The 27,694-nt window shown below is 37.5% G+C and overlaps 1 protein-coding gene across 1 annotated transcript in view; it reads right to left on the bottom strand.

The window, feature by feature from the left end:
- The window catches only part of arfgap1 (ARF GTPase activating protein 1), a 97,458-nt gene extending 91,640 nt beyond the window's left edge, over positions 1–5,818 (bottom strand). Inside the window, exon 1 of the mRNA XM_087800026.1 lies at positions 5,805–5,818. The gene's annotated coding sequence lies outside the window, so the exon portion shown is untranslated. The remainder of the gene's footprint in view (positions 1–5,804) is intronic.
- Between the last annotated feature and the right edge of the window lie 21,876 nt (positions 5,819–27,694).

The following is a 27,694-nucleotide window of genomic DNA, read 5'->3' as shown; positions in this document are numbered from 1 at the left end:
ACAAACAGATGAAGATAAACAAGTGACTGCAGCGGCCCTAAACTGAATGAAGATCTTTCAATTTCTAATATCAATGTGAGACAATAAAACAGATGTTACTTAACTGGAATTTCCAGCCCGACTCACATTCCCTCCCGTGATCTAATGTGATCGATCAAATCTGTAGCTCCAAATGTTATGAACGATTTGTCCTCACTTGTAGCAATTTTGCAGAGTGTGAATTGTAACGTCATTTTGTAAAACTAAGAGGGCAACTAACGTGTTGATATAAGTGTGTCTTAAATAGATCGGGCCTCTATTGTACTCATCAGTATGTGTACAAAACTCTTTTTCTAAGGAGTCCTAAGGAAGAATATAAAACCACATTTATTTATCAAAGATGTAATGTATGTTTTCTGCTTCCACTTGATACAGTGTGGCTGCAGAAGGTAGTACTCTTTAGCGAGGACAAACTAGATTATCTGCATTTTATTACACATACTATTACAACTAGTAACTTAGGGCGATTGCTTTGAAGCAGCGATGGTATGATTGAAACAATTTTCTTGTAAATACCCCCAGGTGTAAGAACCGTGTAACTGCAATTTACTGAAACCTGTGTTGCACTTTTGCCAAAAATAGCACAAATTATTATTTTCAAAACAAGATAAAGGCTTTTGTCATGTCACTTCCTTATTGTATTGTCCTGAAATCTTACAAATGTTATGAAAAGACTGTCTCAGACCTATGATGTAAAAAAGAGTTTGGCGGTCACGCTGACACTCTGGAGGGTCATCCAGAGAGAGTTACTTAGTTAGGCTTAATTATCATGCTCTTTTCCAACCACTTATTTCATTAAAAATCCTGCTGTTTTCATCACTATTTGTGTGTACGGGCCAGGACGACGTGAACACCGACTCTGACCTTGAGCGATAAAAACCTTTTCAATTTTTGTTTTCGAAAAGGTTTGACTAACTGCTCTCATAACTGTGATCAGGCATAAAACATTGACATAGCTGCTTTTTGCTTTAGAAGGATTCCACACAGTCTGAACAATAAATCTGTATATTTTTTAAATGCAGGATATTTTCCAATTTCTCTTTTACAATTCCAAACAAAATACAGAATCTAATCACACCCAATTTAATTGCATTTTTTTTTACCAATACAGAACACAAACCCAATAATTATTCTCTCTTATCATGTATTGGTTGAAGTCATGTCCAGTATCTATATTGTTGGAGGACATTTTACAATATTGACTTGTTTGTAGTGACAATAGTTCAACCCTTTTTTTGTCCTGGAAGATGCAGTCGACCATTTGGAGTAAGGATGTTTCCTGTGGGAACAGAGGGACCCATTAAGTAATTTAAAAACGTACATTTAAGGGTCTCTCCAAAGCTGAACTCCTCCAGGTGAAGAAAAGCACTTACTGGTGGACACAGCAGGGAAATCTATGAGGGTGAAGATAATGTCACGTAAAGGAAAGAGGAACAGCATGCAGGAAAATGCTGCGTCATTTGGTATCAGCGGGTGGGGTGGACGGAAGGAAACTTACCACTGACCCCTTGATGAGGAACAGTGGGCAGCTGTAGTTGATAATGTCAATTTTCTTCACGTCTTAACTGATGGCAAACATCCCTTGACACTCTGCAGTTAACTTTCTTAGCTAAGGAGGTTGTGTGATCATCTACATGTATGTCTGTCTGTCAAAAAAAAAGCCCAAAACAAATTATTGTAATGAAATGTTCATGAGATGTTGATAGTAAGGATGGTCTGATGAAGCTTCATGAAGTGCAGTGTCATTATTTAATAGCCCACTAGATGGCGGTCTCTGCACTATTTTCCTTTGTTTTGAACAACTGTTACAATGAAACATCACATCATTTTTAAAATGATGGCGCCACCTACTGACCTCTTAACAACATGACACTGTTTCATGAAGCTTCATCAGACCATCACTAGTTGATTCTAAGATAGGGAACAGATATTGGCCAGGTTTTCCAGATTTGTTGAGAAGCTCTCAAGTTCAACAATCCTCTTTGGCGCTCTCTTAAGAACGATGTGACAGATGGATGTGTTAACCAGACTCACTCTTGGCATTCTACTCTAAAGTGGGGAATTGCTTTGTCTGGCATTGATTTATTCAGTTTCAGTACCACCACAGTGGACAGTATGTTATGAAGCTTTGTTGTCTTGATAAGGTTCTCCTAAGAAGGCAGTTAAGAACACAACTAGGTAACACCTGTAGCTTCACACTCCTTTTTATCCCTTTTGAAAAGCCTTTTTACGTCCTTAAGAACTTTGAATCTCGGTGATTATCTGGGTTTCCATCTGGATCCACTAATCATTTGAAGAATTGTTGATGTTGTGGCACTCAAGCACGGACTCCCATTCTGTGTTGAGATATTCCAGAGGTTAGCTGACTTTGTATTTCAGTACTTATTTAGGTTAGACAAATAGATCCATTATAAGGGGAAAGAAAAGTAGGCCCCATTATGTACGGAAGATGTTGTGAGAGGTTGTAGGACACAATGCCTAAAATATCTAAGACAATAATAAAAAAAACATTATGAAACACAGGATGAAAGAAAGTTAAAAACAGAAAGTGCTATGAAACTATCAACAATTGTAAATGCAATGGTTTCATGAGTTGCTTGTTTTAGACTTTTCTACTCCTTTTTTCCCCCAGTAAAGCTGACATTTATTTTATCTAAGTGGTCAATGTTGGTTGTTGAAGAACAACAATTCACCAATTTCAGTTTTCAACACCATTTAATATTAATATGTTGTGAAGTTCTGGGAAGAATTATAAGAGAAGGGGTTGATTTAACTTGTATCTTTTCACTCTAAACCCATAAAGTCCATTTTAATACACACGTAAAGGATCAAATGTCACCAGAAGAAGTTTCGTTATGATCTCATTTTCATGTTGTAGTAGGCCGAATAAGTTTTCATTCACAAACATCCGGAATCTTTTGTGCCACCAGAGCTGAGCTCTCTTGGTTTCATGTCAGACTCCAATAGCCTTTTTAGTCTTTTCTGCTTTCCTCACCCTATCATCTAGCTGCCAATCCTGCTGAATTTCCAAGCATTCACTCGCCCTGACTGCTTGAGTGTAACCCTTAATCATGACACCAGACTCTGTTTTTTTTTTCTCTCCACCTAAGGAAAAGCCAAAAGGGTTATGAAGGATCTCAGAGGAAGTTTGGTAGAGAAGTTTTAGGAACAACTTGATTTCAGGGAACATAGATTTCACCATCAGCAGCAGGGAATGGCAAGAAGAAGTCTTTTGACACTGAAGCTTGACAGGTAAATTGACTTTGTTTTCCTACAACAAAGCCTGGCTCTAACGTCTCTGTTTGTTCAGGGATTATTGGGTGACAGAATGTTTTTTCTTTGAAGCAAAGATTGTCAATAAGCTTTCAGACCAAATCCCAACTTAAACCATGGATCGCTGCAATGCCAGGCACCAATTGATGTCCTCTGTCCAAGTGCCAATTTGGGAAGCGCTGTGAATGTCTCAATAATTTGACATAATGTTTTTGAAATGACAATTCAAACTTGACTTACAGTCACTTTCTATTTTCTCTTTTCATATTTGTATCGTTTCAAAAAGAGACTGGTTTATGACCTTCGAACACAATAAACAAGTTTGTTGTTTATCAAAATCACAATTCTTATTTGTTGATTTTTTTTTCTCCTTTTTGTTAAGATTTCTTCCAAAAGCGAAGAAAGAAGAGTCCTTCTACTGTGTTACTGTGTTTCAAAATGTGTGGTATTGAATTGTGATTCAAAACTAAACTTTTGCCGATTCGACCAATACTGTTTGCAAGTGGACGGGGTCTTAACGGAAGGGGCGCCAGAAACATCATCACCTTTTCTTGTTTTTCAGTACTTCCCCATTTTAGATTTCACAAAAAAGTAAGGCATGAAATACAGATGACATTTCAGCTTTGATACAATAAACAGTTAATAAAAACAATCACAATGGGGCAGGTTTGATATCAATGATGACACCTGTCCTTGACTTTTCCCCTTTAAAAATCTTCTGCATTCAGAGCAAGGAACACAAGCACAGAAAATCTTGATCATCTATTATTCAACAGTAATTTCTTTCAAAAAGCCCAGAAAATTGCACTGGTCACACCCTTTCCTTTTGTATCTGATTGATCAAGATTCCAAAAAAAAGTTTATTTTCTCTCAACACACACTGTTAAACAATTTGCTGTATAAATCTTTTCAATTGAACTGGATCGGTGCCAGATCTCTGATAATCCATTTGTTCGATTCCCAAAAGACCAAAAGCTGCTGGCGTAAGAATTTCTTGGCAGTGAGGACTCTTCTCATTACTGCCGTACAAACCTAGCAGCCCCAAGATTAACCCCTTTCTGAAACGTCTATTTGCAACACAAATTTCATCACCTTATGAAAGCTAGAACAATTTTTTATTCTTTTTTTCATATGTCGCAACTGTCTGTGACACATCCTGCTGGAGAGAAACCAAGTTAGATTCAACAGAGGCTGCTGGGTGATTGAGTTTTGATATAACTTTTTCTCTTAATTCCAAAAAATTTGAAATTGAAAACATGTTTGCTTTAATCCAGAGGCAAATTACTCGAACGGCATTACATTTGAAACCTGACAAAGGTAGTGGTCACAGCAGGAGCGACAGGTAAGCGTGTCATGTACCTCAACGAAGGCTTTATTTGAAAACGTTTTAAGTTGTGTATTTGATTGTGGGCTTTAAGGGTCTGTGTGTTCAGTCAGATTTAATATTCTGCATTAGTTTTGGGTCGAATATGCAAGAAAAAAGGCTGTGTTGTAAATAGAAAAAGTAAAATTACCATTCTCAAAATAAACCATAGTACATCTGATGTGCTGATCGTTCTGAACAAAATACAGGTCAGCAAGTTCGTCTCTGAGCGTTTAGATGCAGCCTTTTTTAGTTTTTCAACTGACATCTGAACCTCTGACATGTGGCCAGTGAGAAGCAAAGTCCATGTTGAGTTGCAATTCTATTAACACGTCATTTGCCTATTGTGGTGTTAAGGAAAGTTAAGGACAGGAAGTACTGCTGTCTTCTATTAAGAACATTTGTAAAGTCGGTGTCAAATCAAACAAGCTCAAAAGACGGACTTGTTTAAGTTTGTACGGAACAATTTCTGTTGTTGAAGCTTCAATATAAGAGGGACGTTACAGACGAGCACCATGGAGATATTTGGACGGTTGTAAGTGGACGAAGGTGAAGACAATGATAAGTCAGCTCGAGTCACTACATTAAAATGGACTTTTTTCCTTTTTCTTAAGACCCAAGAAAAGAACAGATTACTCTGAAAATAATCCCAACACTGAGTGAAGTTTGAATTTTAGGTGAACTATCCTAAACTAATGATTGTAGCTGTGCCTAACTGTAAAAATCTATTGTTTTCCAGGAAGCCACACATAACCAAATAACCCTTTCCGGGTTCTTCAGAGAAAACAAATGTTGGAAGTATATAATAACATAATGTTGAAATCAATAGAAAAAAACAAATAATTCCCTCTTAGTTCGGTTCTCTGGATTTTGTATCTGTAATAAGAAAATGAAAAAAATAGATAATAAAGACGGCTTCAGATGAGTAACTGTATCAGATGAACCTTTGACGACGGTATCAGGTGTTTAAAAAGCTCTAGTTCGTGCTGAGTCAATTCCTAATGGATGCATCACTGTCGACTCACAAAACCTTGCAGTGTGTATTTCAAACAGTCTGTAAAAATAGCAAAAATCTATGAGGAACGAAGAAGGAGTTACTCAGCGATTTCGATGTCTTCAGGAGATTTCAATTAACAAAGACTTGGTTTTACTTTAAACAATATAAAGACAGATATATGAACTTTTTTTTACTCCGGCAGGAACAGCAAAAGAAGACATGCATACGTGAAGGATGGATCAAAGACATAGCCAGTGGAAATAGCCACATTAGCGACATGGTTTGCATATTCATTTGCTTCATTTGACTAACAAGTTTTTCCCCTCCTTAGATATCTCACATGACTTTATTTAAATCTTGATTAAAACATGAAGTGTTGTGACAAACTCACACATTTATTTGTGTCTTCAATTGTGGAAAAAATGGAATCAAGGATCAACACTCACAGGGTTTTTAGCTTTTTTTTCCATTTGACTGATCTAAACTCAAAAGTCCAAAAGTTTTGATTCACAGTTGGACAATTCGGGACAAGCTGGTTTTCCTTGAGAGCTTTCTTTCTCCTCTGATCTTTTCACTTCATGATAGTTTCTTCTGAACACATCAAGCTGTTTGACTGTTTGTTGGGAAGGTAAACAGAGGTTGGACGGGCAGGATAATGCCCCCTTCTCCGCCTCCACGTTCTTAGAGGCTCAAATAAATCCCTCCAGGTAAAAAAGAGCATCTGCTCTCATGGAACATAATCAGAAGGAGGAGAAAAGCAATCTTGGTGATGCAGTTTCTGCCTTGAAAAGAGCCCCGCCGGCAAATATATACCCAACCTGAGGCTGAATCCATTTCAGAGACACCTTCTGTTGTTCTTCTGGATAAAATTCATTTCAGTTTTACCCTACAGTGATGGTGAGATTTGTCAACCTGTATTTTAGATGGGGTTGTGGAACATCAGCGTTTCAAACAGAAATGACAGAAGAATCAATCACTTCTCCCTGCATTTGTCAATTCTTAAAAAGAAGAAATGTGTGACCAGTACAGTTGTTTAACAGGTGGCAGAGAGACAGACGGTGTCTACTATTCTTTTTTGTTTCTGTTTGTTGTAGTTTATCACATCATTTGTTTGATGAAAAGAAACCTACCTAAACCTACTATTTAGTTGCTGAAATAACATCAGCAATACATTGTCAATTAAGAAAGTGAATGTTTAAACTTAACATTAACATTAGAAAGTTTGAGAACAACTTCAAACTTTAATAAATTTTTTTCCAGCAAAAGTATGCCATGAGAAATCCTCCGGTGTCCCAGGGAAGACTTTCAGATTTCACTTTTCTAACAGAAATTATGTGACAGATGAATCGTTCTTCTACAAGGCGCGGACGCTGGCACCAAACCAAACAGCAATCCCTGAAACTGGATTTCAAAGTATTAAACAAGCTCATCTGCCTGCTTTGTGTACTCACTACAATTGCATTGTAACTACACATAAATCGTACTGCGCATGAATCAGATTTGTTAAAACAACAAATGGTCTTTTTTGAAGGTTCCAAGAGATTGTTTAATAAAAAACAGCTGGTGTTTTGGTCTCTCATTTTAAAAGCAAAGATGGAACACAGCCGGTAAGCATTTTTTTTCTGCTGATGTGCTGTGTGATTACTTTTTATTGGTGAAAATGTGCTGTGGCTCAAAAAGCCTGGGAAGTAGTGCAGAACTCTGACTGACCATGTGAGTGTCGCATAACACAGCTCTGATCTGTCCAGCCATTTTCTTTTAATTACAAAACAAAAATATTAGAAAGTTCAGTCGTCTTCGTCTTCATCTTTTTTTCCAAACTTTATAACATCCAAATACCTCCATGGTGCTCGTCTGTAAGGTCCATCTTGTATTGAAGACTCGGCAAGAGTTACTAAAAAGAATTTTAAAAATATATGAGTCTATAAGTTATGGTCGTGTGTAGCTGTTGTTTAAAATAAAATGCTTTATAAACTGAAAGTACTGTGGGTAAATATCGTAAACTTCCAGTGTAGGCTCTAGAAGCGTACTTTCGAAGTACTTCTGGTTCATGTCGCTTGTTATTCTTTAAACATCTGCTACAAACAAGCAAATAGTTTATCAAAATTCATCTCCTTGAGGCTTCAATACAAGGTGGAGGTTAGAGACGGGCACAACAGAGGTATTTGTATGTTTTTAAGTGTTTTATTGGACAAAGATGAAGATTAAGAACACTGAGCATCAGTCGCTACAAGAAAATGAACATACATTTTTGTCTTTAACTATAAAAAGGAACAGATTACTAATAATCCAAACCTTAGTAGACGTGAGGGTGAGTAGAATGAGTGCATTTTTAATTTTGAGTATCACTTTAAGGAGGAGTTTAACCTTTTCTTCCATTGTCCTTTTGTTTGTGACGGTACAGTGTTAACATTTGACAAGATGTAATGGAAATGTAAAGGAAGACGGCGCAGACCTGAACCCTGCCTGGTCAAAGTAAATATAGTAGTAGTCCAGCACTATTAACATCAAGTTAATCAGTCAAATGATTCTATTGAACACGGACACTTCAGTAAATCCATATTTGTGTCCTAAGAGGCTGATGAGGAATAATATTGACAACAAACATTCTGAAAGTCAGTGAGCAAATACCATTAAATCAATTCCCACTACAAAATACACTCACCTTAGTTAGTGTCATTTTTGGCAGCTTAGTAGGCAGACAAAGGCTACATCTGAATTATTTATTTACCAAAATGTTTGTGCCGATTATGCTCCAAGGGGAGAAAATATGAAAATGCGCCCAGTGGTTCAGAGATTCAAAACTGACTTTACAATAATATTACAGCGCATTAAACAAAATGCATCTGGAGCGAGAAGAGGCGACGATTAAACAAAAGCCAATGTGTTTCTCAACCTGTGGACAAAGATATGGCGGCTGTCCATGTCCCCGCTTGAGTCCCCGGCTACAATCAGTGGCTGTACAGATGGTCTATTGGTGCTCTGTCATCCCAAATTTTCAAGAGATGAATAGTACTCATCTTTCCCAATCGGGGAGTCCAGCGTTGTGTACTGCCGGAATCTTGATGAGCACGAACCCGGCGATTGTTTCAAAGAAGCTTTTTCTCAATTAGCGTCACTAGCCGTGGATGATTCTCTGATTTGAGCAGCAGTAAAGTACTCAGCATTTCAAGTCACACCTGCTTGTGTGAAAGGAAGCAGGAGCAGTGAAAATGAATATTATGTACAACCATCTGAGGTGAATTTGTTCGTTTTACACTTGGGCTGCTGGTGAAAAATTAATTTCATTGCAGGAAAGTTAGCTCTGCAATCTAAGCCAGTTGGTCTTTTGAGAGACACAATCTTTTGACTTTTGAACGGGGTGGGAAAATCGATTTTAAAGTTTTTTTATTGGTTCAGTTTAATAGTTCCCATCTAGTCACAACAAAAGCCAGTAGAAAAAAATGATGTTTGTTCAACTGTGGATTTATTTTGCGGAACATGGGACTGCCCTCAACACGTGTTGTACAGTTTCCTGAAGTCAATTCCGAGATAGATCGAGTCAAGACTTTTCCAGGTCGAAACCAAGACCCATACTGAGGCAATTTTTTTTTAATCATAATTGTCATTAATCATATTGTCAGTTAATCTCTGTAGGGTGTGAGAAGTAAAATAATCAATGAAATTCAAAATCCTTTATGCTTCAAGACTGCTAGTACGGCCTAGACCAGAGCAGGGAATCCGAGTGGAAGACCTACAACCAAGACCAAAAATTAACCATAAAATAAGCAGTTTCAATACCAAGACAGTTCTTGAGAAATAGAATACTAGTAGAAACTGTGGTAGGAAGTTTAGTTGTCATGGAGTCAGACTACATACCCTTTTCTTGGTAATTGGCCCTTTTGATTGTTGCATCCCCTGCACTGAATACACAAATATGGTATGAGTTATATACAATATATGCCTACCATAAATCTTGATGTTCGAGTGAGGAATTCCAACTTCACTGATTTTCTACTCACCTCCATGTTAAAGGGTTGGGATTATTTTCAGAGTAATCTGTTCCTTGTTAGAGTAATAGGCAAAAATGTTTGTTCATTTTAATGAAGCAACTGATGCTCACATTTATCTTCCTCCAAAAAGACACACTTTAAAAAAATCTAAATACCTCCATGGTGCTCACCTATAATGCCAATCTTGTAAAACTTTATAATAATTACTAAATATTTTAAGCTTTTTTGTAAGAAAGGTTTGGACAATAACAAGCTACACAAACAGAAAGTACTCTGGGTAAATATTGCAAGTGCTTCCACTATAATTATTCAATTGTGTTATATGTTATATGCTTTGAAAACTATTTGATGAAGGCTTATTTCAAAATAAAAATATTTGTTGGTCTTTGGTTTCTAAAAGTTGTGAAAGGTTTGTGTCTCTACCACCCATTTCATCTGATGATAGAATGAAAAAAATATTGATGGGGGGGCAAAGGCTACTTGACAACAACCATTTTGGATTTTCTCTCAGCACACACACAAACAGAAAACAATTGAAGAAAATATTTTGTTTTTAAACTGAAGCACAAAAAAAGTCAGCTGCTGGAATTGATCTTCAAAACAATAAATGAACAGCAACCTATGAGTTCTATACCATCTAATCCCTGTTGATTATAAACAGCTCTTAGATGGGGGAAAACATCTCAAGTTTACAAAAGTAACCATTCATTACACAACAACACAGTAAATGCCATAAACTATTAAGATACTGGCTCAGTTCAGGATTCTTCTGTCTCTTTCGACAAACTCACAAACCAGCCTGAAGGGCGGTGACTGCACAGTCAACGGATGAATCATCGATCATTACAGATCACCTTATACAGCAAAGGACGTGTCTTGCCACAGTAAATGAAACCCACGCAGCGGAAACTCAACACAATTTTGACACAGATGGTCTCAGACCATTTCTTTATTCTTCTGTTCCAGTCAAAAAGTCAATTTGTTCTCCAAGAAAGTAAAGTTGCTGCCAAGATAATGTCAAAACTTTGTTGATATTCACCTTTTAGTTTTAGTTTCCTCATTTACAAACTAGACTGCTCATCTATCTGTGTGTGATTTTAAGAATCTTTAATGCATTCTCAAACCTCTCAACGTTGACTTCCCACAAGCTTCTTTTCCATTCCTGACTGCCAAACTTTTCTATTCAACTGCTTTTCCTTTTTATCTCCAGATAAAATGTATGCACAATGTCGTTCTGTGCCATCTGTTCTTCTCTCCTCACACACCCTTGCTCCCAAAACTCCTACCTTCACGTCTCTGTGGTCACTCTCGCTAGGTGCGACTCATCCTGGCGTCCTTCAGATAGTTTTAAATAGACTCTGAGGAAAACTTTACAGAAAAAAAAACATCCACCTTAATGTCAGATCTAAATGGATCCGGGTGTTTTTCTGCTGCTGTATCTGGAGAGATATTGTCACGTGTGCTTAATGAAATTATCCAATTTCACTTAATTATCAAAAAGAATTTAAAACCAAATGAATCATTATCTTTAAATACTGTGCCATTATCAAGTGTCTCCGCTGCCTGGCAGGGTAATCATGTAAAGCTCAAATTTCTAGTTGTCTAACAGTTGTTCAAAACAAAGGAAAATAGTGCAAAAAACCACCATCTAGTGCACTCTGAAAATAATGACACTGCTGCACGAAGCTTCATCAGACCATCACTACAAATTTCAATCCAATGCATTGAGCTTCTACATGAATTCATTTAGTCAGCCTCTGCAACTCTAAAGTGGAATTCCTGGGTAATACTCTTCCATATTAGCGGGCAATACCAAGAAGCTAATTCCCTGCATAAATTGGTCATCCCTGGATGCGACAGTCAGCGGTGACAGTGGTATTGTGGCTACCAATATGTATTATATATATTATTATATTATATTATGTTGTTTTTTAATATATTTTCAACAATTCAAAGAAGAAATTGCTTATTACACACATTCATTAAAATTATTCCAAGTGTCTATTCAAGGTATACAAATCACCCATAATCACGTTTTATGGATAATGGATTTCCATGTAACGTATTCCCATACTAAAAGAAAGCATCAACAATTTAAAGACTATAAAAAACAGTGCACTTTGGACAGATGTCCATTTAGGGTTGTGTTGCATAGGGGTCTTAACTCTTTGGTATACTGATTTTCGGTAATCCTGTTTACTGGACGATTGGCTCTGAAAAGAATATTGTAGACGGCTGAGTGAAGTCAATGTAAAGGCACTACTATATAAGAAACTGTTGCAGTACAATATGGGAAGTGGCAGATGTTTTGGGAAGATCACATCTTCAATGTCTTTGTTGTTCTTTGGCTGGATAGTAACAACCACATTGGAGCGAGTGGGGCCGAGTTGTGTTTGCTGTAAAAGCACAGTTAAAAAAAGGGCTTTTCAACAATTCTTGGGTCACTACCAAAAGTGTGTAACCACACACCATAGTAGGAATATGAATGAACATTAAAGATTTGTCTTTATTCAGATCTTAGCACCAATAATAGACCAGTATGGAGATAATGACTTAGCATGCAAGTTAATAAGTCAATCTCACAATACACTCACTTGTGGAGCAGACCAAGATTCATGAACTCCTCTCAACCTGGAAAAGTATCTCTACATGGACAAGACAATCCACATTTTTGAGATTAAGAACCATCGCCTCAGGTTAGAAAACCTTAAGTGATAGGTCACCAAAAATTCAAACTTTACCAATTGTATACTCATCCTCATCTAAACTAACGGTTTGGGATTATTTTCAGTAATATGTTCCTTTTTAGAGTCATAGACAAAAATGTACGTTCATTTTAAGGTAGTGACACAAGCTCAGTTGTCTTCATCCTCGTCCAAAAAGACACGCTTAAAATCATAAAAATGATTCCGTGGTGATCTTAAATTGAAGACTCGACGAGAGGAATTGTTCTGAAAAAACTAAGATACCTCCCTGAGGATCCACCAGTACCTCATCATTAGGAACAAATCACCAGAACCAGAAACCATCTGCAAATAGGATTCTGCTCATAAAATTCAACCCCCTGCTGAGTCTTCCCCAAACCATTCCCATTAACTCCAGTCAATATTGTGATTGGCTGAGCAACCGTTTCAGGATCAAGGGTGAGGAGGCTGTCACCTGTGTTTGAAAAAGATCAATGTGTGTTTCTCACTCTAAGTATCCAATACAGCTTTTATTGGTTTCAGTTTGACCGGATGATCGAGAGTGAGCGTGCATTCCATCAGCAACATGTGAGTGTTGTTTTGGAGAGCTGTCGCTTGATCCATCATGTGAGCAGAGCTTTGAAGGATCCACCACAGGAGACCGGTCGGTCGTGGTTTAATGAGAACAACCTCTCTTCTCCTGTCACTTCTTCAGCTTACAAAAAATGGACTGATTGAGACATTGCCTCCAGTTCTTATTTCACATGGCAGGCGTGGTGGATCCATCATTGGGCGGGGGGGACCCCTGGGGGTCACTTGTCCCCATGAATCACGTCTCCCCATATTACTCCCTGTCAAGAAGACACTATTTCTTTTCGACCATCTTAAAAATAGCTGTCAGAAATATTTTTCAACACGAGAGATTGATGGCACGCGTCGGCCTGTGGACATGCTGTACATACTGCAACAGTCTAACCTGACATTCGCTGATATTCTTAATGAATTCTCCGGGAGTCAGATTTAATATTTCAAGTCATTTTTTTGGGTTGTGGAGCTTTGATTTGGATTACATGACTTTGCAGGCAAGCAGCTGCTGCCTGGGGCTATAGTGCAGACAAAATATCTGATCGCCTCCAGCACCTTTAAAAAATGATTTATAGTCCTTCAAATGAAAGCCTGTTTGAGTAAATACATGAATATGAGATGCAGCAACACCATAGTGTTTAATTTTGAATTAAAGCTTGACTTTTTGGATGTTTTACAAGCTGTGGTGAATTAAAAAAATATAGTTTTCTCTGCAGGTTGCACATGCTTCTCCACATAGAGAGTAGCCAGTTGAGATTGGTCATATCCAGTGAGAAAGTTCCTGGTGAGGTGTTCAACTAGGGAGGAGGGTTTTTTTGTGATGTAGTGCTGGGTGTTGCCTGCATAACAGTGAAACTGGATGTTGAATTTGTGGGAGGTATTGCTGAAAGAAGGGCGGCAGATAATGAAGGTAAGGGGCGCCACGACGTATGTTGTCTGCATAAACTTTTGGATAGGCTTTCTTCTCCACGCAAATAACTTCAGACACCGTAACCTTCACTTCTTACTGGGTCCCAGACTAGATAGCTTTGTAATCACCAGCTTAAGCTTCTAGTCTAGTTTGAACGATTATGTTCTCTCCCCCTTCCTTTGTTTTGTTACTTACACAAAAGTGGACTAAAGAGTTGTTCCTACGTATTCTAAAGCTGTTGAGCGAATTGGAAACATTTGGAACATTTATTGCACTCCCATCACATTATAATGAGCAGCAAACTTTTGCTAAATGGACACAACATGTTATTGGATATACCACAGAGAAAACATTTGCGAAGCCCAAACTTTTTTGTGTGTCTTTTTTACTCGAATCAAAATCACAGTCACCATCATCTCCGGCTACTTCATATTGTGAGGAGTAACAATAACAGCTCAAGCTAAAGGACCTCTAGTTTTCATTTTGTTCACCATCTTTGTTTTGTTGTTGTGTTGCACTGGACGCAAGAGCGTCACAACACCACACACAGAGCCTGGCATGTGTTTTGTTTGTTTGGAGTGCTTACATTTGGATGCCTGAATGGCTCGGTGTGTACGCTTAAACAATCAAAACAATATTCAACAAAGTATACATTTTAAAGGTCAAGATAAAACTGATAACACAACAGGAGTTCCAGAAAATCAAGGAAAAGTCTGAACAAATAGAAACGTCTTAAGATGTTTCTTGAAGGAGTCAATAGATCCATCAAGCGCAAAGAGAGTGGAAAATTCTCTCAGCTGCTGCCTCACTATTTACACAGCAGAGATTTAAGAGGATTGTGGTGAGAGGGACTCTCAACTCGGATTGGTGAATTGATCAAAATATCAATGATTGATTAAAAGATCAATACAAGTGGGGTTATATTTAGTCTATATCTAGTTTTCTCTATTGATAAGTGGAAATCATTATTTGGAGCTACATACATCAGAGATGTCATTTTAATTGACTGATTATAGAAGAAAATCAGTTAATTGTCCATCAAATTCACATTTGAAAGCAAAGTAACAGCATAAGGGTCATTGTAGTTACTCTGTATCTTATTTTATTAATCAATTTACATTCACTGTAGCTGTTTAGCCCTGCTCTGTCATTCTGCCTCTGTTCACTCTTTTATCTCCCTCCTTCTTCTCTTGTCTTCAAGTGGCTCTTTTTCTTCACCACAGATGCCAAATCACTCTCCGGGGGAAGGGTCTTCCAAGAATAAAGATTCTCTGTGCTGTTCCGCTGGAATAGGGTCTTTATAAACCTTCACATATAATGTCCCTGTGTTTAAATCAATGTTTGCGATTCCTCAAACAGTCAAACTTCAAATGCTTTGACATGTTTTGATGGGGGTTCCAGACACCTTCAGGCTACTAATTAATGCGTTTCGTACCACATCCCATTCCTCCTGCTCAAGGTGACGGCGTGTAGGAGTCTGATATTTCTGATGGAGTCAAACGCAAATTGATTTCTCACCACTTGTGTTGTGACAGAGGCTTTACGTGACCCTATTCATGCGGTGTCCATCTAATGAGTCACGAGGAGGCAAGGTCATATTTTAATGGATACATCAGCAGAGAGAGTTTTGAAATGCGACAACGTTATGAATGTAAAGCAGTTCGATACTTCGGGAGCCAACTAGGCAAAATATACTTACATTGTTTTAATTAAATTGAAAAATAGCAAATGTTGTAAGCATGTTCTGCTTAACTAAAAGTCTTCAGAAATTCCTAAATCTTAAACTTAATCCTAATCTTATCTGAAAGTTACATTTTCATCAAACAAGAAGAAGGTTGTTTGCCTTCAGGACAGGAACAGTCCAAAAACATACAGAGATTGAATGGGAATGTTTGTGTGTAAATGCCTCTGTGTCTTTGTGTGGCCCGCGACAGACTTGCATTCTGTCCAGGGTGTTCCCCGCCTCTCGCTCCTAGAATCTGGGATAAGGTTCAGCCCCCCGAAATCGTTAACAATCGTTTTATTTTTCCACTAAATATTTTTGCTACGTTTTCTAATTAAAATTTTTAGATGCCAAATCTTCCAAAGAAAATAAATAATGTGACCTTCAGATATGATAGGAAGAAATATTGTAGTCTTGTCTGCATTCAATCTCTCAATTTTTTACATTTATAAATGGTTTCTTTATATATCTATAAGTATGAAGATTCAAAGCCAAAGTCTTCTTCCCATTTTGAGGTTAGTGGACAAAAAAGTGTCAACTTGGAACAGCATTGAGTATGTTTTGGAGATTTTTTAATAAAAGAAATCTTGAAAAGATGGACAATTGAGTATCTCACAGAGTAAATAAGACACTTCTTGGGCAGGCGATCATTTTCTTTTGTCCACTGCCTTCAAAGCCTAACATGTTTAGAAAAAGAAGGTCTAGAAGATGTTGCAGTGTGTTTATTTCGCACTCCTCAGGCGGCCCTTTATATCAAATCTATTTGAATTGAAAGCTTATTTATTCATGAATCATTCAGAAGTTTACCTCAGCAAGTCCAGGGATGAACGACCAACCAAGTGTGATTATGTCATTTTGATTATGGCATCTCAACTCATATAATGTATGTTTAAATATATTTCACAAAACCAGACAATAGTTACATTTAAATAACCAACAAACCATTAAAGATAACTCAATGATACAACGGAAAATGTAGATGCACTGCGTTCACATGAAAATACAGGCAGGAACAGATTTTCTTCAGTACCTTAAACATCATCATAAGAATCTCTCCACTAGGTTCCATCCCTATAAAACATGCAGGAAGTATCTGATAATCCTCATCACGCCGGTGCTGTAATTGTGTTTGGGTAGCACTTAAGAAGCCACTGCGAGGTGATTTGCTGAGAACACACTTGGCTTAAACACACAAACTCATTTCAGAGTAATATGTTCCTTTTCAGATCTATAGGCAAAAATGTATGTAAAACGTCAAAATACATCTGTGTTCATATGAAGGTCACACAGCATGAAGGCTTTTCCCTTAATTTAAGGAACATTTAAAGATCAGGAGTTTAATTAATGTTTAGGATTCTGGCTTCAGAAATGTGTGATCACATGAGGATGTCGGCTCTTGCTGCGGTTTGTGATTAAATTTGCACCTGTGCAGTTTCAATTTTATATAATGAGCTGATATATGAGCGATTCCCTTTTATATAACTGGCATTGGTCGGCTGCGACTGTCAAGAGTTTAAAAAAGGAATCAGGGAGGGTTAATACCTTCACTCTGGAACGATTGAGTAATTTTCTTTTTCATCCCTGGCCTGTTAAGACAAGCACTAAAAAAAAGATATTGAAGGCGATTTGCCCACAAACGTGCAAAAATACAACTTGTCAGGCATATGTTTATCCACCTCCTCACCATGTGCTTGTTACACAAACAAAAACACATTTTATTTATAATGGTTTGTTAGCGCATGAACCTGTTTTTCATTTTTTCATTTTTTCAAAGTTCAAACCCTGCGAACCACATGAGGCACTCACAAGATTGTTATTGAACATAAAAAAACTGTTTTTTTTATGTTCTATAACACCAAATTACCACATCCATTTTTTGGACTGTGAGTTTGTGCATTGCCTGTTAGAAACACCAACTAGCAAGAAAGATCATAAAAATAGGTCTGCCATGAAAATGGAAGCAATACTTTGGTGAGTGAAACAATTAAAGGCTCCTTGGATGTAAAGAAAGCTTTTATAAATAATGTGAGGTCACAAAAAGGTTTGTAAAATAATTCTAAAATTTGATTCTTAAAGGGTAAATTCAAGTTCAAACTTCATTCATTTTCTACTCACCCTCATGTCGACTAAGGGTTGGGAGTAATCTGTTCGAGTTATACACAAAAATGCATTTTAATGAAGCGACTGAAGAATGTTCTCCAAAGAGAAGTTTAAAAACATCCATATACCTCGATACTTAAATAAGTGTATATTTTATGCTCCAGTGTAGATCTTCCTGTTTGTATCGCTTTTTAATCTTTAAACTTCTTTAAAAACTATTTTTCACATCGAGGTTTCGATACAAGATTGATGTTACAGAAGAGCAGCACGGAGGTATTTGGATGTTTTTAGGCGTAGTTTTGGATAGTTTGTAAACTGGGGACGAGTTGCTATGTTAAAATGAACATATATTTTAGATATAAATCTTAAAAGGAACGGATTACTCTGAAAATAATCCCAACGATTAGCCGACATGATTAGAATTAGAAATAGGATTTTTGGTGAATTTTCCCTTTAAAGCAAACAGCAACTTACCTGCTGAAGTATAAGGTGTGTTGAAGTTTGTTCCTGAAGACCAGTGGAGAATCAATACATTATCTGATGCAAACTTATTTTAAGTCCTTTATCGAGTGCATCCAGAGCCATCCAGGACAGTATGGCAGTGAACTTAAAAAATGTTGTTTGGTGCACTCTGTGAGAAGCCTTTAGTTACATAACTATGCTGTATTTCACGTAGTTCTTAAACCTGACAGAGTCCAAATGAAAATAAGTTAAATTAAAAAACTGGTTTTATCACTGAAGAAAGTCAGATTGATTCACTATGACCATCTATAACAAACAAACACACACATCCCTGCAATAATTAAGTTTTTCTGCTGAATGTTCCTTCCTGCCATATTCTACCCATTGAATCTTGGATTTTCTCTGGGATTAACACCCAAAAGGCTCATTTTCAGAGAACATGCTGACATTTCTAACTCTTTAAGCAGCTCAGAGTTTGTTGTGAAAACCATCCAAGTCCGAGCAATGAAGATGGAGAAAAAAAAATCTTCTCAACTTCATGAGACTGATTAACAGCAAACTAGTATTCATCCAACCTGTCTCACTCATGATCCAGTTTGCTAATCAGCCCAGAGATTGTGTCAATATCGAAGGCATAATAAAAAATGTTGTGTTGGTATGTTTTCTAGTGTCAAGTGTAAACATAAATTATAGGGAAAGACTCAAAGACATAAGTACAAGTCAACAAAAATTTAAAGTGACTGAATCAAGTGTGTCGAAGTAGCATGAGGGCAAAAGCCACATTGAACCAATAGTAGCTTTTGGGCAAAAGGTGAAAGAAGTTGTTGAGATTTAGAATCACAAATCATAATTGTTGGCTTTAGGTGGTCTACAATCTGCTCTTAACTCTAATTAAGCATTTAGGTTTTCTTCTAATTATTTGATATCAGTTGGTTTATTCTGCCTCTCTGTCTAAGTATATTGTTTTTTGGATATTTTGATCATTGTTTTTATTTATTACCGATTTGCTAACTCTTAATGTACTCAAATTCTCTCGTGTGTCCTGCTGCTACACTCACCCATGTCTTCTGTTACGCTGACAGCAATGCATTGTTAAGATTTTGACAAAATGAAGTTGATCAAAGACAAAATCCCTCCCCTTTTGTGTGGAACCCCTGCTGTCACTGGGCCTGTCTCCAGCTTGTGGTCCTTCTTTAAGCCTGTAACTCTGGCTGATATATCGGCAATGATGAGCAAAATGAAACCCTCCTCCTGCTCCTGCACAGAACATCCTTCTGTGTAGGCTCTTTATTTAAGTTGATGTTATTGGCCCCTGGGTTACAAAAATCATAAACCTCTCCCTTTGCTCTCTGGTGTTTTTCCCAATGCATTTAAACATGCCATCGTGGAGCCTTTAATCAAAAAGCCAGGCTTAGACCCGCCTAACCTCAGTAATTTAAGGCCTATTTCTAAGCTTCCATTTTTGTCCAAAATCTTAGAGAAGGTGGTGTCTGAGCAGTTGTCATTATTTCTGGATCAGATTGACACTCATGAGAAGTATCAGTCTGGCTTCCACAAAACAACACTCTATGGAGACAGCCTTACTGAGTAGTGTCCAGTGAAATGTCGGCTGATTCGGGTAAAAACAATGTTCTGGTTCTCTTGGATCTGTCGGTCTTTGACACAGTTGATCACCAGTTCCTGCTGAGAAGACTGAGGGATGAAGTGGGACTGTCTGGGTCTGTGTTACACTGGTTCTTGTCATACCTTGTTGGGCGCAGTTTCAGTGTGTCAGCAAATTAAATAAGGTCTGAATCAGCTGATCTATTCTGTGGGGTCCATCGAGATTATTTTTTTGGTCCTTTTTTGTTTTTGCAGTACTTGATTCCCCTGGGTAAAATCATTCAGAGAGTTCCTGACGTTTCTTACCACATTTTTGCTGATGACATTCAGCTCTACTACTCATTTAATCCAACTGAGCCCCAGAGGCTGAACAGCTTAGTCAAGTGCTTACTAGAGATCAAACAATGGCTGAGTGAAAACACTTTGCAGCTAAATGTGGACAAAACTGAAACTATGGTTATTGCGCCTGATGATAGGGTTACATGGTTAAGTCAGTACTTGGGTGACTTAGTACGGTCTGTCAAACTGAGCCTGAGAAACCTGGGTGTTGTATTTGATAAAGACATGTCTCTTGTTCAACACTGTAGAAAACTGACCAGAAACTGTTTCCTTCAACTGAGAAAAATCTCTAAACTTAGGAAAATGCTGTCACAACATGATCTGGAGCTTGTAATCCATGCGTTTGTTTCTTCTCGTCTGGACTATTGTAACAGTTTGTTTTCATGTCTTAACAAGAAGGAGCTGTCTCGCCTGCAGTTGATTCAGAACTCTGCAGCGAGAATTCTGACCCGCTCTAGTAGAAGAACTCACATTTCTCCGGTCCTTAAAACTCTTCACTGGCTTCCAGTTTCTTTCAGGATCAACTTTAAAATTCTGGTTCTTACTTTCAGAGCTATTCATGGTCAGGCTCCTCCTTACATCACTGATCTGATCCAGCCTTACACCCCAGCTCGGGCTCTGAGGTCTGTGGATCAGAATCTACTTATGGTTCCACGCACACGGCTCAGGACCAGAGGAGAGAAATCTTTTCAGGCTGTTGCTCCTAAGCTTTGGAACAATCTTCCTCTCTCTTTGCGCTTGATGGAGTCTACTGACTCCTTTAAGAAACACCTTAAGACGTTTCTATTTGTGCAGGCTTTTCCTTGAATTTCTCGAACTCCTGTGTTGTTCTCGGTGTTGTCTTGATCTTTGAAGTATGTACTGTTTTGAGTATTGTTTTGATTGTTAAAGCGCTTTGTGACCCTGGTCTCGAAAAGCGCTATATAAATATTACTTACTTACTTACTTACTTACTTACAACCTGATCTGGAATTATGATCCATGTTTGTGTCTTCTTGTTTAGACTATTGTTACAGTTTATTTTCGTGTCTAAATAAGAAGGAGTTGTCTCGTCTGCAGTTTATACAAAACTCTGCAGCAGGAATTCTGACCCGCTCTAGTAGAAGAACTCACATTTCCCCGATCCTTAAAATTCTGATTCTTGCTTTTAGATCTATTCATGGTCAGGCTCCTCCTTCCATCAGTGATCTGATCCAGCCTTACACCCCAGCTCAGACTCTTAGGTCTGTGAATCAGAATCTACTGATGGTTCTGCGCACACAGTTTAATTTTTAGGTATTTTTAAACGTGTATTGCTTTTGATTGTTCAAGCGATTTGTGACCCTGGTATAGAAAGGCACTTTACAAAGAACTATTACTTACTCTCTTACATAGCAAGTTTGGAGTAAACCTTTTAGACAAAAAAAAGTCTTGAAGGAAACCTGTTTTAAAGTATAAATCGTTGAGCAAGCAAAAGTGTAAATATGGTTTTGTAGTGCAATTTGAATATATTTGCCTAGACTGCCTGTAAAAACTGATTTCTTTAAAAATTCCCCCGCCCCCTTCAAACTGGACCATTCTTATCCTGACCCTCCAAACCAAACTGACATTAACATCCACATTCAGGGATTCACATTTGCGATGCAAATGAGCGTGCAGATATCAAGCTTGAAAGACGGCCCCTGTAAACTGATTTAAATAGCATCAAAGAGCTCTGATTTGGCCTTTGCCATAATTCTCTAAACATTTCATCCTATTGTTTTCAGCTAATTTCATAAGTAATGATAGAGATCCAATTTATTCGCATGACCAAAGGTTTCCCTGACATAAGCTGCCTCGGCATTGTTGGAATGGACAGTTTCGAGCCCATATATACCTCTTTTTATCAAGTGCTTGCAGATGCACCATGAGTGAGGAATTGATATTTTCAACAGGCAGGCAACATGAATGTCAAGGGGAGCACTGGGGTGCGTCACACACGGGGGAATTGAAACGCTGCACCAGTTTATGTCACAAGGTGCATCTGAACAGCGAAGGAAAACAAACCTCTGTATCGCACCTCTACAAGAGTCTCCTTTCAGCTCAGTTGAATAGAGTCCTCCTCTGGATGAAAGCTGGAAAAAAGGTCTTCTTGTTCGGTTTGTTTCAGAACAGCCATGAACGAATGGTTTTTCTTTGGTATTTGCTGTGGCTTTTTAGGTTCCATGTGTTTGGATGAAGAAAGCAAACCAAATAGACAATAAGTTGTCGCACTCCATCTCTTTTTTTATACATAAATATCAGTTTTTCGGTTCGTGTGAGATATAAATACACTTGTGAAATACACTATTTACGGTGTGATGTTACTTCTTAGGTAAAGATTTCGTGTATAAATACAAAACTTTCAAATGAATTGCCATATGATCATAGTTTACCACCAATAATAAATAAAAAATTACCATAATTAAAAAAACCTATGACAGTCATAACAACACATAAAAGACTGCTTAAGAGAGTGCATTGCTTAGTTTCAGCTTGTTTCTATCTCACTCTTGAAAATCTAGAACATTGAAATGATAAGCTTGGAGTTGTAGCAAAAGTCTGAAGTGTATATGGTGAAGAGGAAAGGGGCCAATACTGTCCCCTGAGGTGCTCCTGTACTGCACACCACAGTATCAGACGTGATGTCATTCAGTCTGACATACTGTGGTCGATCAGTGAGATAGTCTGAGATCCAGGAGACCAGACCAGGGTTCACATGCATCTGTGTCAGATTTTCCAGTCTTCATTTTCTACACTCTGATTGTTTCTGAGGATGAGATCGACCACATCTCTTCTTACAAGAGTTTTCAACTAAGCATTGATTAATAGACTTGTTTGGTATTTCAACATTGTTGCTATAAACATGTCATATCTGGAAGTTTCTGTAGCTCTTTCATTGAATAATTCAGTGAAGAAAATGGCAACAGTGTTTTTCTTTTGTAAGAGTTGTTTTGCTTTACAAATGTTTGGGTCAAGGAATGCGTATTTGTTGAAGTGACCGCTCGCTGTTGCAAGATTAATAATCAAGGTAGGCTAAGGGATTAATCAATAAACTAATGGAAAAAATGAAAAGGAACGGTCCACCAACACTGTCGTCCAGACCAGCTCATTCAGAACTGAGGAAGCGTCTCTGATGAGAGAGTAAATGTCTGCCTATATTGTGCAAAGTCCAGTTGGCCCGATTTTGGGACTAATTGGATTTGGATGAATGAGAACATATGGACAAATATATATGGAAGAAAAACACAGATTTATTTTATATACTACTTCCAGCTCCTTTTGTCAATTGTTAGGTGGTGAAAAAAGACTCTCATGGAAATTCAAATGCTAAACCGTAGCTAAATCTCTGACCCCGCGTCTTCGGAGCAGATACCGGCGTAAATGTTTCTAGAAAACACAAATTTAACCAGAACGCAACGACAATAATCATTTGTTTGTTTGGGCGATAGGGTTCCAAGGCTGGTGGCAATCAGCGTTAAAAAGTACAGATACATGTTTTTACTCGTTTGTTAATCTTCATCTCTTTGCTCAAAAGACGGGTCAGCGCTACATTTACAGCAATTGCGTTGCGTCGTGTTGAAACATATCAGAGGAGCTGATCTCTTTAATTGGATGGTCAAACGGGACAATAGGAGAGAAAACGTTCTCTATTGATACACACTGTTGTGCAGTGAATTTCGCCGGAAGCTCATGATCTCAGCTGCCTGGAGCCAGGATTGACTTTTGTGCAGCGAGGCTTACCAGCATGTGATAATTCCACGGATTATTCAGGTCAGCATTAAACGTGTTGCTATTCGTGGGTCTTTCTCAGGTGTATTGGAATGCTTCGACCCCTCATGTTGACTGTGTCTAACTAACCAAGCACACTCTGTCAACAGTTAAAATGAACAGTGTTGCAATTTGTGAAATAGTACATGATAGAATATAATTGCTAATATAATTTACATTTTTCTATTAAAATTGTGCTGTTACATTTGTTTTACATTTATTTTTTCATCGTTATTTTTCCTAAGCATCATGATTTATGACTTTACCATATTTTTACAACACATGATAGAAAGGACACTCGTGATTCGTGAAGCTTCATGAAGCAGTGTCATGTTGTTTAGAGGTCAGTAGGTGGCGCCATCAGTTTAAAAATGATGTGATGTTTCATTAGAACAGTTGTTCAAAACTAAGGAAAATAGTGTAGAGACGGCCATCTAGTGGACTCTGAAAATAATGACACTGCTTCATGAAGCTTCATCAGGCCATTACTTGTATAACATTCTTTCCCCGAGGTAACATTCTATCTTTGAATTTTCAAATTTCAAATTCTTGATTCTGTAAATCTCTAATTCAATAATAAACCTATAACTTCTCATAATAAAATGTGGAGATTTTCCCCACAAGAAAACCTGAACTGTTTTGTGATGAAACCAATTTTTTATTATGTGTTTGTATGTTTGTTAAGTAGTTGCAAAGATAAATTCATCTTCTCTATGGAAATTAAACCTGGGTCAAATAAAAAAGAAACACATTTATAGAGTTTAAAGTTCAAACCCCAGTTTGGAAATGGGAAAGACAAAAATGAAAATTAAGTCGCATTCTAGAAAGTTAATGCTGCAAAAGTGTTTTTCCCACCTCGTCATGAGTAATGGACAAATTAGTCTTGCAAAAGCGTCTTTTTCTTAGTCCAAAATAGCTTATTTATAATCATGAGGACATCCGTTCAAATACTTACTCAAGCTTGATATTATTTAATAGATACAGGTCATTCTGGACTGAAAAATAAGACGTACCCGGATTTCAGTATTTGTCATTAGCTGTCGGCTTCCTGGAAAAGGCTACTTTTTCTTACTTTTGTATAAACTGGATTTGAATACTTGAATGTTGGCTTCTTTCTTCCTCTTTTTACCACCTGAGAACCCTTGTTAGGTCAACACACTAGGCTGTTTTCCTTTATTTAAACCTGTCAAACTTCATGTATCATTGACACAACTAATCCATCATTATGATCGATACGATTCCATTTTTAATCCAGCTACTCTTCTGCATTCTGTATTTATTTTGTCCTGAACTTACCAAAACATATACAGTATATCTACAAATAAACTAATTGGTTTATCTCAGGGTAAAGGCGACCAGAAGGGTCTGTCATTCACCTTGACCGAGAGACAACACAAGGGATACCACAAACACATTCATTATATATAGATACATAAAATTAAATTGGGGTGAAAACACCCAGATTTCAAGCAAAACAAAAAAACCCTACAAAGGTTAAATGAAAATAAATTTAAAAAAAGCTGAAAGATAATTCAAGTCACATCGCCTGATCTTTATGGTGGATGTGACGCGATATGATCCTGAGGTTGTAATAAGAGACGAGCATCTCTGGCTAACCACAGGAAACGGGGATGAAACGTGGCCACAACCCTCCTGTGACCTGTGATCTAGATTGAAGGAGACCAAAAATAACTCTGTCTCTGTGATTGTTTGTGCAGAGTCCGCCGTACGAAAACCTCGGAGACAAAGGATGAGGCGTGTTTACTTTCCAACTGTTGACAGAAAACTCAAAAAATATGAACCATCTGGTGAGTCCAGGTGCGAAACAACCTCTCTGTAGACTTTGTAAAGTTCTCTCCGATATGTGAGCGGGAATTGTTTAATTCACGAAAAGAGTTGATTTAAAAAACTTTATTTTCAATGTAGATAAAGTTATTTACTCGCACTAAGAACAAACAACACCGTCTGGAATGGGATGATTTTTGACCCTGGGACAACATTTTCGATGATGTATGATAGGTTTTTATAAAATGGTAAAACAAAAGTATGTTACAGTTTCATTTTTTTAATCAGGTCTCTTCTCATTCGAGAGAGAGAAAGAAGATTAAAAAGGATTTGTGAAAAATAATAACATACTATTCTGGGCAGGGAGGATGGCCAACGTTTACAGTGACACAACACAAAAAATCCACAGACATTGAACTAGAAATGTTAATTAAAACTTGATCATAGACGTGGAGGAGCTTCCATATATGTATACGTCAAGGTTAACAGCAATAGGGCAACAAATAGAAAATATAAATGATCCCGACAGCAATTATACATGTCTATCTGTATGAATCATTACATCTGGTGAAAATATCATGGAAAAAATGTCTTTAAACAATGTCTGTACTTTCAAATTATTCTCACAAAAGCTTCTCCTGACAGCCAGTCGAAGTTCTACAGTTCGAAAAACTAATTTATTCCTGGACTTTGCAATTAAGCATCTTTAAAAAGGCCAAGTGACTCGAGGTATTGATCTCATCGTTCATTAAACGTCTGGTCAAATCAGGTTGCTTGTAAATAAGTGTTGTCAGAGGTCACAGATGCTTCAAACTTTCAGATTAGTTTGATTTTATTTCACTCAACAATAAATTCATTATTTACACTTGCATGCATGGAAGAAATGTTTGGATGTTCACGTCATGTATGATGAGACGAAGCACAGTTGTTTAGATGGAGGTGGACACAGTTTCCTAGAGAAGATGATATTTATTTTCTAATATTGATGGTTTCAACCCAGTTAGAAACTTTTTTTTGCACCGCAGTCCAGGTTGGAGATTAACTTTTTCAGAGGAGGAGGATTATCTTGTCATTTTGTTCACAAGTGAGGGAAGGATGGAACAGAAACGCTACAGCTTTGTCACTATTAAAGTACGTTGATGACGAGGCATTGATCGAAGAAACATCCAGATACAAAAATATGTCATCAAAAATCACAGTGAATTATCAAAGCACCTTGAACAAGAAATTGTTTGCTTCTGTTAGACGTGGAAACATTGATTCAAATGGGAACATTTTAAAGATGAGAAAGCGGATGTACTGTGAGGAGAAAAAAACTGGGTCTGGATTCGAATTTGACGTTACAGACGAGCAGGCATAGAGATATTTGGATGTTTTCAAGCGTGTCATTTTTGGATGAAGATAAAGACGACAACCACTGAGCTTCAGTCGCTACAATAAAATGAAAATACATTTTTGTCTATAACTCCAAAAAGGAACAGATTACTCTGAAAATAATCCCAAACTTTAGCCGACATGAGGGTGAGTAGAAAATGAGTGACATTTTAATTGTGGGTGAACATTTACCTCAAATGGCTTCAGTGTTGACAGAGAAGAATGTATGTGACATTAACCACGTAGATGTTTTATACAGTCAAGAGCTAAAACTGACTTTCTATGATAATTGACTGACAGTTCTTGACCTATCTACTTTATTTTATCTTTAAGTATGTTTTACACTTTTATTCATTTATGATTGAGTCTAATGATCCTGATGAATGTCATTTAAAATATAACTGTACACTTGACGACCTTGAAATAAAAAATTCATTCAAATCCTTGAAGTTTCTTCGTGTTGTTGCTCAAAGTCTCAAAAGACCATATTTTTCATCACAAACTGCTGCAGCCTGCCTGAGGTCGCTCTGTGTGTCCGACACAGACAAGGACGATTGCGTTACTAGTGGATGTGGTGTGTGTTGGTCAGAAACACTGACAACAAGGTCATGAAGATTCAAAAAAAATATATATATATATAAAGATGAGGAGAGACTATTTGATCCAAACCTCTTTTATCAATATAATTATGTTACATG

The sequence above is a fragment of the Callionymus lyra genome, chromosome 10 (genome assembly GCF_982586985.1).
Source record: "Callionymus lyra chromosome 10, fCalLyr1.hap1.1, whole genome shotgun sequence".
Taxonomy (NCBI): Eukaryota; Metazoa; Chordata; class Actinopteri; order Syngnathiformes; family Callionymidae; genus Callionymus; species Callionymus lyra.
Note: the sequence above shows the minus strand (reverse complement) of the source record. Positions and strands in the feature narration are given on the sequence as shown.